The sequence below is a fragment of the Crassostrea angulata genome, chromosome 8 (assembly GCF_025612915.1).
Source record: "Crassostrea angulata isolate pt1a10 chromosome 8, ASM2561291v2, whole genome shotgun sequence".
Taxonomy (NCBI): Eukaryota; Metazoa; Mollusca; class Bivalvia; order Ostreida; family Ostreidae; genus Magallana; species Magallana angulata.
Window position 1 is genome coordinate 38,353,406 of NC_069118.1, and position 19,696 is coordinate 38,373,101.

A 19,696-nucleotide genomic window follows, 5' to 3' on the forward strand; every position below is an offset into this window, starting at 1 on the left:
CCTTAAAATCCCTAATTAAGGAACATAGGAGTAAACAATTTTCGTGTATAGGTACATCACATTTCGATTAACATAATTGCCTCTGTAATGTATTACTAAATATTTCATAATTAAAAGTAATGGTTAAAAAACTTTAGAGCCTTAACGGCCCCTAATAGAAGGACCAGCCCCTTTTCTTGATGTGAAAAGAAAGCTCTACTCATTTTACACACATTTTGTTCAACATGTGTTTAGAAAGTATGTACCGTTTAAGAGAAATCTGGAGAAGATCATTTTAGGGGCCAACCTTTATAACTCCTTTTAGAAAGTGGTTAACAAATAAAGTTATGGTTACATATTGTTGAATACTGCTTTTCAATTTTTTTTTTATTTTGTAAAATGTCGGACTTCTGGTCCCTTAAAATCCCTAATTAAGGAACATAGGAGTAAACAAATTTCATGTATAAGTACAAAACATTTGGATTAACATAATTGCTTCTGTAATGTATTACAAAATATTTCACAATTATTAGTTATGATTCAAAGACTTTAGAACTCTATCGGCCCCTAATTTGAAGGACCAGCCCCTTTTTCTTGGTGTGAAAAGGAAGCTCTTGTCATTTCAAAAACATTTTTTTCAACAAGTATGTAGAAATTATATACCATTCTAGAGATATCTGGAAGAGATCGTTTTAGGGGCCGACCCTATAACTCCTGTTAGGGACCGGATAACAAACAAATTATGGTTGCAAATTGTTAACGACATTATTTGGAGCATCTTTTCTTCAACATTGCTTTTCAAAATTTCTCTCCATTTTCAGATATATAAGATCAAAATTTCAGACTGCCGGTCCCTTAAAATCCGTAATTACGTAACAAAAGAGTAAACAATTGTCATGTATAGGTACATAACATTACGATGAACATAATTGCTTCTATAAAGTATTACAAAATATTTCACAGTAAAAAGATATTATTAGAATACTTTAGAGCCCTTTCAGCCCTTAATTTAAAGGGCCAGCCCCTTTTCCATGATGTCAAATGAAAGCTCTTGACTTTTTAGAGTTTTTTTGTTCTACAAGTCTTAACAAAATACTTTTGAGAAAAAAGATATTCAAAGAAAACCACAAAAAAATCATGACGCTTTTTATCTCAATTTTTAGGCTCAGGCGAGCTTCGGTGTTTTTTGTCACAGAACAATGAAAATGCTTCTGCCATATCTACAATCATAGGTCTACAAACCCTGAAAATTTGAATCAAATATCTGTTTGCGTTTAGGAGAAAATCACCGGACAAGCCAACCCTCTAAATATCGTAAAAACGTCAATATCTTTAAAACGGAAATGACGTCATCAATATAAAAAATTTCCAATAAGGTTCAGATCAATATGTGTTAGTTCTGAAAGTTTCATTAATATCAGTCAAGCCGTTCCCGAGAACTCGCGTGCACAAAAATGCGTAAGAAAAAAAAGAAGAATAACTAGAGCAAAGCTCGTTGCAAAGCAACGAGTGGGTCTTCCGTTAATGTCGGAAGTAAAGCTGGAAGTTCCTGCAAGAAGCAGAGCTCTTAAACCAATAACAATAGTAACTAAAATAAAAAGATGAAAAAATCGAATTATTCCTGGTACGACTTAACAGATCCGAATGATTTTAAGTACGACTTTACAAAAACCTTTCCGATTTCAAGAACGACTTAATAAAAAAAAATCCAAATGTGTTCAAGTACGACTGAACAATTATTTTTGGAACGAGTTAATGTTACTTTGAACATTGCACTATTTTTTAAACCAAGGACGCGGAATCAAAATTTCCGGAAAAAATCAATTTTTTAACCCCGATATCTCTTTAATGCGTCGTTCGATTTTCAAACGGATTTCAGTTTCGTATTCAGCATGACCAACTCTACAAACCTAGTAAACATTTGAAATTCAAACGAAAAATTCAAAAATTCGAAAATTTAAGAAGACTTCCGGTTTGGACCGGAAGTGACGGAAACTAAAGTCCAGCCTTATGTCTAAATTAAAACGATCAATGCTTCAACACAGAAAATTCCAAGTCTCTATCTTGAAGCGTTTTTAAAAAACGCCCTGGACAAAATCACTTTTTTAAAATTTAAAAATTGACGTAACGTAAAAACGGAAGTGACGTTGTAGTTGAAAATTTATCATCTTTGAGGGACATTGATGCTTCATAATCCCTGAAAGTTTCATGCAAATCTGTTGAAAACTTTTTGAGATATTAAGCTTTAAAAAAGTCAGAAAAATAAAGAAAAAGAATAATAATAATAATAACTAGAGCAAAGCTCGTTGCAAAGCAACGAGTGGGTCTTCCGTTAATGTCGGAAGTAAAGCTGGAAGTTCCTGTAAGAAACAGAGCTCTTAAACCAATAACAAGAGTAACTAAAATAAAAAGATGAAAAAATCGAATTATTCCTGGTACGACTTAACAAAATCCGAATGATTTTAAGTACGAATTTACAAAAACCTTTCTGATTTCAAGAACGACTTAATAAAAAAAATCCGAATGTGTTCAAGTACGATTTAACAATTATTTTTGGTACGAGTTAATTTTACTTTGAACATTACACTATTTTTTAAACCAAGGACGCGGAATCAAAATTTCCGGAAAAATCATTTTTTAAACCCCGATATCTCTGTAATGCGTCGTCCGAATTTCAAACGGATTTCAGTTTCGTATTCAGCATGACCAACTCTACAAACCTCATAAACATTTGAAATTGAAACGAAAAATTCGAAAAATCAAAAATTTTAAAACACTTCCGGTTTGGACCGGAAGTGTCGGAAACTAAATTCTAGCCTTATGTCCAAATAAAAACGATCAATGCTTCAACACAGTAAATTCCAAGTCTCTATCTTGAAGCGTTTTTGAAAAACGCCCTGGACAAAATCACTTTTTTAAAAGTTAAAAATTTACGTTACGTAAAAACGGAAGTGACGTTGTTGTTAAAAATTTAACATCTTTGAGGCACAATAATGTTACATAATCCCTGAAAGTTTCATGTAAATCTGTTGAACACTTTTTGAGATATTAAGCTTTAAAAAAGTCAGAAAAATAAAGAAAAAGAAAAATAATAATAACTAGAGCAAAGCTCGTTGCAAAGCAACGAGTGGGTTTTCCGCTAATGTCGAAAGCAACGCTAGAAGTACGTCTAAGAAGCAGAGTTCTTAATCTAGTAACAAAGAAACCTAAGTACAAAAAGATAAAAAAAAATCGAATGATTCTTGGTACAACTTAACATAATCCGAATGATTTTAAGTACGACTTAACCAAAAACCCTTAACCATTTCAAGAACGACTTAACAAAAAAACAATGTGTTTAAGTACGACTTAACAAATTTGACTTCATTTTAGGTACAAGATAACTTTACCTTGAACTAACATCTTTTTTCTTAACCCAGAATGCAAAATTAAAATTTACGTAAAAAATCAATTTTGTTTAAAAGATAATTCTGGGCAACTTTTCCTCTTCACTGCTTTTCAAAGGGTTGACCTTTCGTACTGTGTGCTCGTTGCGTCATTAATTGTCAGAAACTTATCGATGTAAAGTTTACTTTACTGTACCTGTGTGAATATTTTCTATGTAAAATTACTATGAACCAGACAACATTGAAATGGTGAACATTTCAAATGGCCCCGCTTATGTCATTTCAGAGAATTCTGCTTTGACCTTGACCTTGAACTTGAAATTTTTCCAGCTGGCATAGAACTTTTAATTCAATTTCATTCCCCCTAACATACATGCATTTTTGTTCAAACTGACAAAGATTAAGCATATTTGGAAAATAATCTACTGTCTAAAACTAATTTTAAAAAGATCTGCTATGATCTTCACATTGACAGACTTGGTTCAAGGTCACTGCACGCCATTAACCAATAAACTCGGTAAAGGTAAAATATAAGCCAAATAGGGGCTAAAAGGAGAGTATATCTATGCTCTTAAAATATGGATTTTTGTGTGATCTGATATGACCTTGACTCTTCATCTACAAATATCATTCGAGGTCATTGCATATATTTTGATCAAAGGCATCATGTGGGTGAAGTATGAGGCTGAATGGAGCAAAGGGAGAGAAGATATACTCCGGACAAGGATTTTTAAAAATACAATTCTGCTATGACCTTCACAGTTTCTTTTCACTGAAAAAAGGTTCAAGGTCACTACACACCCTTTCACCCTTTACTCAAAAGCTCTGCTTATGTGAAGTCTGAGCCAAATAGGGGTTAGTAGAAATTATATATGCTCTCAAAAAAGGATTTTTGCATGATCTGATATGATCTTCACCCGTTACCTAGAAATTTCATGCAAGGTCACTGCACATCGTTTAACCATAGAGACACTCTGTGAGTATTAGCCAGATTGGACCAAAGGGAAAAAAGATATGCCCCAGACAAGGATTTTATATATATAATTCTGCTATGACCTTAACCTTATACCTAAAAACATGGTTCAAGGTCACTGTGCATCCTTCAACCAAAGGAACCCTGTGGATGAGGTATGAGCCAGATTGGGCCAAGGGGAGAGAAGCTATGCTCCAGTCAAGCAATCTCGGATGGACAGATGGACAAATTGATCACTAGAAGGCGCCCGCATAAACATGCCTTTTTATCTAATTTAAAATAGTATCCATGCTATCTGCCCATGGTGAATAGTCATCAAAACCATTCATCAGCAGAATTTGATTTCCCTCCTTTTTAAGGTGGTATGGGACATCTGTCGATATTAATGTGGATTAAAGTACTATATAATTGAAAATTTTTTACCGGTTTAGAATTTATAAATTTTGCAATATTTAACCAAAAAATAGCTTTTAAAAATATTTGAAAAGGTAAATATTGTAAAAACCCCAGCGGGATTCGAACTCATGACTTACAGGTTCCTAGTAAACCCTCTAATCCACTGCGTTAAGGAGTTAGATGACCATTTTTTTTTTGATAAACAATACGTGACAACATGGAAGTGTCCCATATCACCTTAAACTCGGAACACCTCTGACCTAATAAGATCGCCGCATTAAATACAAAGTTTGATTTAACTCTAATTTGTTTATCATCAAGAAATTCTGCATCGCTGACAAATAAAGTTTTCTTCTGTATAATGAAATACCAATTAACTGACTATTCGGACAATAGCAAGTTTATTGTCCCACTCCACAGCAACTATTTCCCTTGGCTTTGCCTCATTAAATAGTTGCTGTCTTGGGGGACAATAAACTTGCTATTGTCCTCATACCCAGTAAATACTAAATAGGCATATAATATCCCATCCACCTACATTTCATGTTATATAACCTCCCGTTTGGAACCTTCAATTTCACTGTAAAGTCAACACATCTGTCATAGCCGCAAGTTTCACAATTTATTTCTGCTTCTCATGTACTTAAAATTAGGGGCCTAAATATTGCTTACCAATTCCAACAAGAGACATCCCTCTAACTATTGATAATCATTAAAATTCATTTCATGAGCAACAATGATAAACCTTCAAGTACAGTCACTCTCAATTTTACAAAAATATTGACGGTACTTTATCCGAAACTCTTCATTGTACCTTTAACTTAGTACACTAACATTTTTATGAAAAGACGGTTTGTCTTAGAATAAGAAAGCTAATGCAATTCTGAGAAAAAGAATACCACATATTGCCAATTCCATTGAGGTTTAATAAAAATATGGCAATTTAAGTGAACCCACCATTTCCAATTTCCTTTAGTAAACACAGATTTACAGGGTTCTCCATAGTAAAACATCTTTACCTGACCTTTTAGAGGTCAACTGTTGTTCAACCACCTTTAAAAAGAAACCTTATTCAATACAACATACGCCTACTTGATATAATCATGATAAAAGCTTCACATCACTTAGAAATACCCTTACATGTATACCCCCCCCCCCCCAATCTTTTGATTTTCATAAAAAGTCATGGTTTGAAATGTTTTACCTAATTTTATGAAACTTATGGCAATTTCCTTGAGTCATTTCTCACACATATTTGAAATCAATCATCAATGATTCTAAAATTTGATCCTAATTATTTGTTTATTTTATGATTTACACCATTTTAATTAACAAATAGACAGCTGTCCTGCTTGTGATTTCTTTTTTTTATGAAAAAAAGTAAGCTAACAATCATATTTAGTGAATATCTAATCTATTTTGATTTCTAGTCTCCATCTAACCATGCTAAAACAGTAAGATACAACCTACAAGTTAGACATCTGCCTTAAATTAAAATAAAATTCAAACACCCAGGTAGCTGGAGACAGAGTTGATTTCCATGAAAAATGTTCAAAATTTGACATGTTTTTCTCCTTTTTTTATGCATATATACCTTAGAAAGGTAGAAATAGGTTGTTTCTTGTTCATTTCAAAAGTAATTATCATAGCAGATGATATTTCAAAGTCAAATGTACATTTACATATCCTACATGTAATCTTAATGCAGACAATTGGATGGGGGGTGGGGGGGGGGGGGGTTCAATTATGTAAACACATCTAAATACCTTTATAAAATAAAAAATAAAGGAAACATAATTGCATACTTTTATTGAAAAACAAATGTTCACAATAATTATGAATTTCTTTAAATCTATAGCCTTAATTTTGTTTTTCATAATTTCTTATCAAACACAAACCACAACATGGGATGATGCTTTCATAAAGTTCCATTATTGTTCATGCATTATCCGATTTAATTTGAATTACCGGTAAAAAGTCTGTAGAACACAAGGAAATTGCATGTGGATAGAGGTGACAGGTTAATCTCAAGAGCTGACCCACAAGAATCAACAGGTACCGGTAAAAGCCATGTGGTAACAAGAGTCTGTTTTGAGCTGAAATAAAAAAAAAAATAATTAGCTGTGTTTACATACATGTACTAGTAATAGCTGTGTTTACATTTTAACATATGCATAGTATTTCTGTAAAAAATACACTGACCATGCAGTGTAATAAGTATGACATATCCCAATACATGACATAACATTTAGGCAGTACAAGATCAAAAATTTGCATATCAAGTCATAATATAATATTATCGTTATCGTTGAGTACCATTTTTCATCAGTGCATTGTTACGTCATTTTATCAACACATAAAATTATATACGAAAATATGATGCAACATTGCACCAGCGAGAAATGGTCCTTGACAAGAACTGCTGACATGCCAGTACTGCCAGTAGTCAGATTAAAAAAAGAGAATATAAATGAAAAATTACATTTTAAACATTAACAAGGACAATTCAAGTACATATCAAAACTGCTAAACAAGATAAATTATGTGAACTGGTAGAGTGGTACGCATAGTTCTAACTTGTAAACTACATGTACAAGTACATGTACCGGGTACCCGTTGGTCTGCTAAACCTCTCTAATGATACATTGATTGGCATCATAAAAATATTAAAGACTTTTTAGTCATGTTTTAACTCTGAAGTCTGAAGTATACAATTTTATTTACTTGATGTTACATGTATGTCTACAGGGTATTTATGTCTACATTTGGAGTCTTCCGCACAAGAATATGATCATATGTTTCTAATTAGACCCTGCTTTGAATTTTGAGTTGAAAATTCACAATCTGATTTTTTTTTAAATAGATAAATTCGGTCATCCTTTCCAGTGACCCATGAACCTCGAGCAAGTCTAAACATCCAGTAAACAATGTAAAAAATTACACGTTAGTAAACATTAAACACCCACACCATAACAAAACATCTAACTCTGTAATTCTTATAAAATTCTTAACCCAGCAGATGTTAAATCATCAAGATATATTTGTAAATTCATACGCGATGGACATATCATAAGAAAATCTATGTACAGTACCAACTACATGTATATTTGTATACTGTATGTATGACTTTCGCCACATGTGGATTTTGTCAATAAATTGAATTGTAATTTACACAAAATTCTGGTGAAAAGGAGAAAAAAAACAAGTGAAAGGTACAACATTTGGGATTCAATTCTGTTAAAAGGATTTATATTGTCTGGACTAGAAAAATAACATACATCAGTGACAGTGTGCACGTACTTACATGTACATCTATAGACTAAATGTTAACCAGTTAACATGCTGACATTTTAACCACTATAGACAAGAAACTTTAAAAGGAATAAAAAGCCTCACCTTCTTCAGTAACATCCACATAGATCACACACTTTAATGTCCATCTTTTCCCCTTTATTACTCGTAGCTTATCAACGGCTGATCAATGGAAACATAAACATCCGTCGACATGGTCGACAGAAGTGTGGCTGTCAGAATTTCCTCGTAAACGATTCACACGAGAATATATCCCTCCTTATACAAATATGTAGTATTGTTCCCTGTGCATGTTCATATGTTTCACAGTAACTTGAAAATGCATGTGTACACCGAAAAATGCACAACTTATCTTCTGCATTACGCTCTCTCTTTTCTACAATGCCGTTCGTTACTGTTTACATTCGCGGGTCCGCGACAAACATTGCAAACATTTGTTCTGCGTGGCCGATTAGAACGTGTTAAATAAGTAGTTGAATTCAAAAATGATATAGCCTAGATGAAAAAAAAAATGAAATTGAATCACAACAATTTATCTAAGACGCAACACAATGTAATGCAGTAAATGCCTGGGCCTTAAAACGGCATTTGTTCGCTTGTGTGTCTATGTAGACAAATTAACTCGTTCATGTACGATTCACACATATTTGTTTTATGAAATTTGAAAAAAATAGGGCACAGAACTTTTTAAATTTGACACCAAATGACATTATTTAATATATTAACAATAACTGAATTAATTTTTTTTCATAAAATGATAACGATTTTTGCTATCAGAAAAATACGTGTATGAGCTGCTGACCCCTAATTATAGGGGCCAGCCCTTTTTTCTTAATTTTAAATGAAAGCTCTCGTTATTCTTAACAACTTTTGTTCTATATGTATTAACAAATTATTTTTAGTTTAAAGGTTATTATACAAAAAGCAACAAAATTTCAGACCCCCCAAAACCTTAAACTTTACCGGCAAATAGCTTAAAAACTAAAAACCATTTTGCCAAAATTTTCATACCAGCAAAACTATAAAATGTTACCAACAATTCTGCTAAATTTCATGCAACTATCTTTTGTAGTTCCCGAGATCAACTCTGGACAAAAGACCCTCCAATTTTCAATTAAAGGGCAATAACTCATAACCGGAAGTGAATTTTAAAAATTTGAAAAAAACGTCTCTAGATATTAACATTGTCTACATACCCCGAAAGTTTCATAACAATCAGACAACAAATGTACGAGAAATGGCCTACACAAAATTTGCGGATAAAAAAAAATAATAATAAGAAACAGTAGAATAACAGAAGGGTTTTCCGTTGAAAAACGGAAAACCCTAATAAAAAGAAACAATAGAATAACAAGAGGGTCTTCCGTTGAAAACGGAAGACCCTAATAAAAGGAAACAATAGAATAACAAGAGGGTCTTCCGTTGGAAACGGAAGACCCTAATAACTAGACACGATCTCGTTGCGAGCAACGAGGAGGTCTTCCGTCTGATTTTAGAAATTGAGATTTATGTTCGATCTTGATTTTGCTATTTAACAGCTATACATGATTTAAAACAGGAAAAGAGGATCTTCATTTTAAGTGATACTATTTTGTTTCAGGTGTAAGAGTTTTGTTCAACAAGTGTTTAGAAATTCGTCACCGTTCTTGAGATATCTCAGAAAGAATATTTTAGGGGCCGGACCTTATCTCCTTATTGGGGCCGCTGAACAAAAATTGTAAGGTTGCATGTTATTAGGTACATTATTTTGAGCATCTATTCTTTTATACTGCATTTCAAAATATTTTTTTCTTTTTGAGATATAGGTTATCACATTTTTGGACTTTTGACCCCTAAAATCCTTAATTACGTAACACATGAGAAAATCATTATAATGTTAAGCTACATAACTGTTAGATAAACATATTTGCTTCTATAATCTATTACGAAATACCCCTCGGTAAAGAACTATAGGAAAAAAACTTTAGAGCCCTCTAGGTCCCTGCCGTTAGGGGCCAGCCCCTTTTTCTTGGTATCAGATGAAAGGTCATTTGATTATAAAGGCATTTTGTTTAACAAGTGTTCAGAAAATCGTCACCATTTTTGAGATATCTGAGAAAGAATGTTTTAGGGACCGGTCCCTTATCTCCTTATTGGGGCCGCTGAACCAAATTTCTTAGGTTGCATGTTGTTAAGTACATCATTTTGAGCATCTTTTCTTTTATACTGCATTTCAAAATATTTTTCCTTTTTGAGATATAGGTGATCAAAGTTTTGGACTTTTGACCCCAAAAAATCCCTAATTACGTAACATATGAGAAAATCGTTATACTGCTTGGCTTCATAACTGTAAGATAAACATATTTGCTTCTATAATTTATTATAAAATATCCCTCAGTAAAGAACTATAGTAAAAAGACTTTAGAGCCCTCTAGGTCCCTAATATTAGGGGCCAGCCCCTTTTTCTTGGTATCAATAAAAGGTCATTTAATTATAAAGACAGTTTGTTCAACAAGTGTTCAGAAATTCGTTACCATTCTTGAGATATCTCAGATAGAATGTTTAAGGGGCCGGTCCCTTATCTCCTTATTGGGGCCGCTGAACCAAATTTTTTAGGTTGCATGTTGTTAAGTACATCATTTTGAGCATCTTTTCTTTTATACTGCATTTCAAAATATTTTTCCGTTTTGAGATATAGGTGGTCAAAGTTTTGGACTTCTGACCCCTAAAAATCCCTTATTACGTAACATATGAGAAAATCGTTATACTGCTTGGCTTCATATCTGTGAGATAACCATATTTGCTTATATAATTTATTACAAAATATCCCTCGGTAAAGAGTTATGGGTAAAAGACTTTAGAGCCCTCTAGGTCCCTTATTTAAGGGGCCAGCCCCTTTTTTCTGATATCAGCAGAAAGGTCGTGTAAATATAAACTTTTTTTACATTACATGTTTTAACAAAATATTTTCCAGAAAAGAGATAAAAAGAGAAAAGCACAAAAATTCACGACGCTTTTTTAATGTCAATTTTCGAGCCATAGCGAGCTTTGGCGCCAGTAGTGCTAAACATACAAAACAACAATCAGGCAAAACTTCAATCTTTCGTTTACCAACCGTAGACATTTGAGCTTAATATCTCTGATAGTTTAGGAGAACAACAGAAGACAAAATACCCATATAAAAATTAGAAAAATCTCAATATCTCAAAAACGGATGTGACGTCATCAATACAAAAAATTTCCAATCAAGTTCAGACCACTATCTATCACATCCTAAAATTTGAAGACCTTAATAAGGGAAACAGAAACAAAGCAATAACAAGAAGGTCTTCCGTTGGAAACGGAAGACCTTAATAATAAGGGAAACAGAAACACAGCAATAACAAGAAGGTCTTCCGTTGGAAACGGAAGACCTTAATAACTAGAGCAAAGCTCGTTGCAAAGCAACGAGTGGGTCCTCCGTTAATGTCGAAAGTAAAGCCGGAAGTTCCTGTAAGAAGCAGAGCTCTTAAACCAACAACAAGAGTAACTAAAATAAAAAGATGAAAAAATCGAATTATTCCTGGTACGACTTAACAAAATCCGAATGTTTTTAAATACAAATTTACAAAAACTTTTCTGATTTCAAGAACGACTTGACCAAAAACAAAAAATCCGAATGTGTTCAAGTACGACTTAACAATTATTTTTGGTACGAATTAATTTTACTTTGAACATTATGCTATTTTTTAAACCAAGGACGCGGAATCAAAATTTCCGGAAAAATCAATTTTTAAACCCCGATATCTCTGTAATGCATCGTCCGATTTTCAAACGGATTTCAGATTTGAAGTCACCATGGCAAGTTCTATAAGACTGGTGTATTGTCTTATTTTGTTTAAAAAAATGAAAATTTCCAAAAATTGGAACTGCTTCCGGTTTTGAGCAAAATTGATGAACAAAATTTTAAACCCCCCAGTACATTATAGAATTGATACATCTATCATCAGTAAAAATTTCAAAGCGATATCTTTAAAGTTTACTGATATTTCTTCCGGACGAAATCACTTTTTTTAAATTTAAAAATGACCGCCAAATTTGAACGGAAATGACGCAAATGCTGAAACTTTAACATCTTTTAGGCACGGTATTTTTACAAAAAACTCTGAAAATTTCATTGAAATCGGATGAAAACTTTTTGAGATATAAATCCGAGAAGGAGTCAGAAAAAAAAATAAAAAATAAAATAATAATAAAAAGAAACCGAAGAAAAACAAGAGGGTCTTCCGTTGGAAACGGAAGACCCTAATAATAAAAAGAAACAATAGAATAACAAGAGGGTCTTCCGTTGGAAACGGAAGACCCTAACAATAGAATAACAAGAGGGTCTTCCGTTTGAAACGGAAGACCCAAATAATAACTAGACACGATCTCGTTGCGAGCAACGAGGAGGTCTTCCGTCCGATTTTTAGAAGGTAACCCGTACGAAAAATTCCACCCTGACTTAAGGCGGAATGTAGGCGAAATTTGAAAGGCGGATTCCGTCTTTCATTCCTCTGAAAGTATAACTAATATCACAGATTCAGGGTGGAGTCCGGGTGGATTCCGGGCGGTATATGGCTCGAAATATTTAAATGAGATTAAGCGTATTCCGGGTATTAAAAATCCGCCTTAAAACAAAAAAGGAATCCGCCTTAATCTTAGGTGGAATCCACCTTATGATAAATTGGAATCCGCCTAAAAATAAGGTGGAATACGCAAGGTTCCGCCCTAAAAATAAGGTGGAATCAACCTAAATATAAGGTGGAATCCGCCTTAATAAAAGGTTGCGTCCGAATCCGCCTTAGGGTAAAGATGAACACTTTTTACAATGGACAGGAAACTTCTTTTGATTTATGCTTTTGAATCCGGTGACTAAATCCTTTCAAATTAGCACCGGATGGGGTGGAATCATTGACTTCATTTCTTTTATAAATCAGTGGCCAGACTTACAACATAAAACCATCTATAATTCCTGTGTATTTCCTTTTTTACACACATCATAATACAGATATCACATCCAGAATATTTTTTTATTTTCCTAATGTTTGTCTTCCACTTAATATAATAAGTTGAACTTTTTGATTTACAGTCCACGTTTTCACTCTTTTGAACAGGTAGTTCCTTGAAAAGTTTCTAGAGTAGCTCAGATCTTCCTCGAATCTTTTCGGTAATTGCATCACTAAAAATACTTCTCTCACATATTCTGAAAAAAATACATGTAATTTGATAAAGTATTACTTATAACTAAACACTCGATCAAATATAAATATATCAATATACATATATACCTTTTTGTTATTATCATGATTATAAAGAATACCTTTCAACAATGTGAACAAATAAAAAGAGATCCAATCATTACCTTTCAAAACTTTGATTTTGGTAGGGTTCATGTAAATGGTATGACTGACATTCTACTTTTTAGTCTCCCATGTCCATTGTCCTTCTGCTTTTGAGCTAGTTTTTATTTTTATCAGGCTGTTTCTCAATGCTCATACTAAGACAGCTTACATATAAGAAGGCAGCTTGCCACCCCCCCCCCCACCCCACCCCCATGACTTGTTGGTATTGTTGCTTTCCCTGTTTTTTAATTGTTTAGCATAATGTCAGTTGTTTTCAAAAGCTTTCAAATCTAAAGGAATGAAGGGATTTCTATAGTTTATACATTGTGTGACATTTACGCACTGTCTAATATCTTTTAAATGAAGAATAGTTTAAACCTATTTTTTCTTCACATACAATTAGCACAATTTTAACTGTACTTTAGAACTATTATTGATAAAGTCATGATCACAATTAAAGTTTATATTGACTTACTTTCGATATTAACATTAAGGTTCCTGTGTTCATGCCCTTAGTCCACATAACGCGCACACGTTGCTTAACTCCATAAGACTTGGTTAACATCAAATAGCTGTAAATAAGTTTCACTGTATTCCCCCCCAAAATAATCCTCATTATAGCATTGAATCATGATTTTTTGAAGTATACACTCTCATAACTGCAGCGGTGTGTGCATACAAATTGAGTAACGCGCGTTAGCGCGTTATGAAAATTTGTATGCACACACCGCTGCAGTTATGAGAGTGTATACTTCAAAAAATCATGATTTAATGCTTATATTTACATTTTTTTTAACTTCTTGCCTTGTCTGCAAATGTGATTCATACCTTAAAATTCCTATCTTATCCTAATGGTAAGTAATATTAATGGAAGAGCCACAGTAACAGCCACAAGCGTGAACTTTGATTTTGGTTGTGACGTTGCAGTTTACAGCGTTCAACGTTTGTGACGTCATAATAAAACTCGTCAATTTGACCTTTGACTACTTGTTGCATTTAGATGCATTTAAACATCACGGAATGTAATGGAAAAACACAGTAGAATGTAAATATAACGGTTTACACATGTCTAAATTTTGTAACACAAAGATGATCAGGAAAGTTAGGCATGGCCGTTGTTGCCAAATTCAAAACTCACAAAGCGCGAGCCTCTGAGGCCAGAAATACGATAAGGGGTAACGCTGATTTTATGTTTACAAGTGCTTGATGGCCATAGTAAAGTGATCAGGAAAGTTAGGCATGGCCGTTGTTACCAAATTCAAAACTCACAAAGCGCGAGCCTCTGAGGCCAGAAATACGATAAGGGGTAACGCTGATTTTATGTTTACAAGTGCTTGATGGCCATAGTGAAACAATTTTTAGTAGCAGTTTAAAAGTACAGTAAATATGCTAGCGTGTTCATAACTCATTCCTGTCTTTATATTAATTAAACATTGCGGCTAAAATAGTATGTACAAGTTTAAAATTATGATAGAAAAAAAAAGATTTTCCCTGTTGACGCCCCTCTGCAATACAGGGAGAGGCTGCGGCTCTTACCTGCTAACAAATGGCAGCCTGTGTATTGAGGTCAAGATAAAATTAACCAGCCTGTGTGTAGAACATACATAATTATAACCTGTTTGATAGTGTCATCGGATTATCAATTTGAATTTAAGGTTACAAAATTAAACAATTTGAAGAAAGAATTAAAGTTTATTGAGTGAAAGCAACAGATAGTTTATAAGAATGAGCTATTTATAGAACAGAAAATGAACTGTTGTGCGCCTTTAACACGATTTGGCCAAGTTTTAGCCGTAAATTTTATATTATAACTTGCAAGGAATTGCCAATTAGCTAGGTTAAGGCGGAATATTTAATGATGGTAAGGGGGGAAACGGGCAGTGAGAAATTATACGGTTAACTTTGACAGAAAACGGCTAGATGCTGAAAATACGGCTAAGGTTGGAGGCTAGGTCCGGTTATGAATAAGATGGAATCCGTCTAACATTCAAAGCGTTTTCCAGGTACGCCTTTGATACTCCTAAGTACGGCTACATTTTAACCGGAATACGTCTAAGTTCACCCTGAGTCCAGCCGGAAAACGGCCAACATTTTCGTACGGGATTAATCACGTCATCGACTTAAATTTTCGACAACAAAACATGATATGGAAATAGGAGTGAAGTACTAATGCTGTCCTGTAATGCTTTTCAAAAGTTCTCTTACGTTGCTTTTTTATTAAATACTTGCATTTCTTCCAATTGAAATAGACAAGATTAAACTTGTCCCAAGATATTTTTGCCACACATTTTCTTAAATTATTCTATATTTGTAAATATCTCTTGATTCAGACGATGTTCATTCGATAGTATAAAAAAATCCCAAGATTTCCCTTTTGAAACGCCCCCTCTAGCTTGTCAGGTTTCAATACACGGCTAAAAAAAGAATGTCTACGGGGATTTTGCACTGCGTCAGCCATTATAAAGCCCGATGATAACGTTGAAAAATTGTGCTTGATATTCCGAGAGACTTCGGAATTGAGAAAAGATGTAAACATTCCCCATTATAAATCTCCGTAGGAAATCTGTTTTCGATCCTGTGAATGTTTACGAAGGAAAAATGGTAATTTGTAAATGAAGTTTGACCCCTAAAAACGTTATCACCTAATTACGTTACACATGATAAAATCAATAGATTTCTTGGATACATAACAGTTGAGATAATTTATGTGATTTTGAATGACAACAGTTGTGAATGGAATTGGAGATCATTGTGGAGAATAAGCAGTAATTGAAAATAATTAATGCACATGATCATGCACATGACAAATAAAGTGTCTTACACATGTAAATCTTAATGATAAAGCTGCTTGGTCCGATTTTCAATAGAATAATTGTACGCTTTTAAACGATGGTTATGCTAAGTATGTGTGCAATAATATACGTTGCAGTAGTTTTCCCGGTCAATTAAGCCATATTTAAATGAAAAAATTATGTACATGTAGAAACTCGTTGAATCCGGATGTTGTGTATTACGGCATGCTGCCCAATCCGGCGACATTATTCAGCCCCTTGACATTTTCCCATCATTTTTGTTTAAAAAAATTGTGTGCAATCCAGATCCTATCTTTTCTGTTACCGGCGCAATGAAAATACCTACTGCTTATAATTAGTGAGAGTTATCTCCCGTAGTCCGTCCACTTATCGATCGATCGGTCTTCTGCGAGATATTAATGCTCAATTATCGACCAATTTTTCTGTCGTTGCTATTGATTTAAACAACTGTTAATATAGATCCAAAGTAGCAACTTATTTCAGTTAATAACGTAAAGTCTTGTTATGAATTGAAATTAGATAATTAGATTATAGTTCACCCAATTTTTTTTCAGGCCGTGATTCAGGATACTGCGGGAGTAAGACTGCCGATATCGTTTGTTATCCCCGTTGTATGGCTACACGTACAGAGTTGCATATCATTCTGTCAAAATGCTCAATTTTTTTTATACTATTCTCATTTATATTAATATTTATCTAAAGTTTCCCTGCATCAAAACAGTTCGCGCCATCAGGTATTTCAGCCACCTGTTGACTTGTTAATGTTTTGTTTAACAATTTACGGTTAAGCATGCACTTTTCAGGTAAATCGGATGTTTGAAAAATTATCAATAACGATGATTTGATTCAAAAAGTATTTCCATCGTATGTATTCCGTTATGGATTTATTGTTTCAAAAAAAAATATTTAAAATGAAAATTGGTACCGTAAATAAGATCCATGAAATCTAATATAATTCAGAACAATTGGAAATTTTTGCAAGAATATACGATCAGGACCTACCCCATTAGATACTAAAATTAATTTGCAACAATATCCTCTAAACCGGATGTTGCCTTATCCGGCCATTTTTTTTTCAGAACCACCCTCTGTCGGATTAGACAAGTTTTGCTGTATATTCACAAAATAATCGACATAAAAGGGTTTTGCGTTATTTCGCCGTGTGTTTAAACTGGCCCCTTACGTCGAAGCTAGTATGATTGTATTATGACTTTGACATTTGTTTTTTTATATATTAATCTATTATAACATATAAAATATACAGCATGACTATTTAAACAAAAATAAAGCAGTGTACATTTGTTCATTAATAGTTTTGTTGTTTACGTTGTTTATAATCATTGCAAAACATGCAGGATGAATTAACCCAATCATTCGGAGGATGAAACCCAACGGTTTCCTTTTTTAAACATTCCAAAGATGTATTTTGGGTTTTTTTTGTATGCCCAAAATTTATTTTTATTTACTTTGAATATTTCTAACGTTGAAAGGAGAGTACTTCCGTGTAAATACGTCTATAACTTTGTAAGATCATTCATTTGGTTTGCAAGGAAAATTATTTGATTCTGTAATGGTCGACAAATCGGAACATGCAGCTTGAAGAAATTTCTCAACTTATTATACCTCGAAACGTTATTTCAAACCAGGCACCAAACAATGAAGGGAAATGAAAATATACGGCGGATCCAAATGTTAAAATATTCTTATGATAAAAATTGGTATTTATGGCAAACAGATTAATCATTTTTTATCTCCTACAAGAAATAATCACATCTGTGTTTTGTATCCATCTCTTTTAAACTCTTTGTAGCCAAATCCGTCAAAATTCGTGGTCGTTTTACCCTCTTGTTGTAAACCCCACTGAAATGTTCACAATCGATGCGCTGATGAACGAAAGACTCGACTAGAAAAACTTGCTGCATGGGCCGTCTAACATTATTAATTCTAATGATGAATTCAGAAACTTTAACATTTCAAAAAGTGTCATTTTTTTTAAGTTAGAGGAACATTGTCATTCATGCACATAAAATTTCTACAAAATAAGTTATAAGTTATTCAACCAGTGTTTGAAATTTGAGACCGTTCTTGAAATATTTGGGAAAGAAATTTTAGGGGTCATCCCTTCATCTTCTTATGGGGCCCGTGTAACAAAATTTGAGCCCTTTCCGAATAAGTGTGTGCACAAAAATCGTTAATAAAAGAATGCAGGTAACGGGAGCTTTTAACAGAGGAGCAGGGAGTGCTTTAAAATTCATATTTACAAGTATTAATTTACCTTATAAAATTACCAGTCATAGGCAGACACGTAGCATCAGGGGGGCCACCCCCTACTTTTATATGAAAATAAGGAAATCAGGAGTGAAATTAAAGTTAAATACCACGCGAGCCCCCCCCCCCCCCCTCCCCATACGGATTAGGATTTTGAAGATTTTTTTTTTTTTTTTTGCTTGTCAAGATTTTTTGGATGAATCTGCCCCCCTTTAACCACTTTCAAAAACGATGCTACGTGCCTGATAGGCATTAGATAACTGCTATTGCCTGATTGGCGAATTTGATTTGCCTATTGACTCCATGACATTTACAATTTCGCTTAGTTAAACGTACACATTTTAAAAAAAATGTATATAAGCATGTACTCCAATCATGTGTTGTACTTTACAAAACGTTTTTTACGCGATCGCCGAGCACTTCTTTTTGGGGAAGAACAGTCCTAATCAGACAGCAAATACATAATACAGGATACTGACGTTTTTATTAATATAATTATATATAATTTATGTATTAACTATTTAAGTGTGCTTGAATATGCAAATTTTAAAGCCAATTCGATTTGTATTAGACAATTAATCTACTAAGTAGTATTTTTATTTTTTTCGCTACTCGATCTTCAACTGTCCGAATACAATCAAAACTTTTACAATGAATGCACATGTATATAAAATTTTTAAAACTCACATATTCTTTCAGAATAAAAAAAATTAATTTATAAATGAATAAAATCCTCAGCAATGAGTTTGCTTTTTAATGAATCTTGACTACCATTGAGAAGAGGTTATACCAATATTGTGACCCTTATTATTTCACGGCCTGAATGTAAATAAAACTTCAACTTGTTTAAAAATGGTTTGTTTTATCGTGCCCGTACCTACCGCAAGCATGTAACATTGTACTTCTAAAGCTGCCTTATCTCGAACGCTCTTTAAAATATATTTCAACTTTTACTTACTACATCCTGCTTAACTCTCTCTCTCTCTCTCTCATAACTCATAAAAAATTCTAATATTTTGTTAGCCAAATGAAGTATCACATTATCATAGATTACTATTACTTATAAGGTTAGTTACTGACTCACTACGGAAATATATTGGGTTGATCAATCTCATAGATGGCGAGGCGAAGCCGAGCCTTCTATGAGATTGATCAACCCAATATATTTCCGTAGTGAGTCAGTAACTAACCTAATAAGTGTTTTGTTTTCTCGAGGTCTATCAAGCG

At 33.5% G+C, this 19,696-nt stretch overlaps 1 long non-coding RNA gene across 1 annotated transcript; it reads right to left on the bottom strand.

The window, feature by feature from the left end:
* Positions 1-13,010: 13,010 nt before the first annotated feature.
* On the bottom strand, positions 13,011-13,998 carry LOC128161583 (uncharacterized). Its single transcript, XR_008240389.1, has 2 exons — positions 13,864-13,998; positions 13,011-13,249 (listed from the first exon to the last, which is right to left on the bottom strand). It is a non-coding gene; the product is annotated as an uncharacterized LOC128161583 (long non-coding RNA).
* Positions 13,999-19,696: the final 5,698 nt, after the last annotated feature.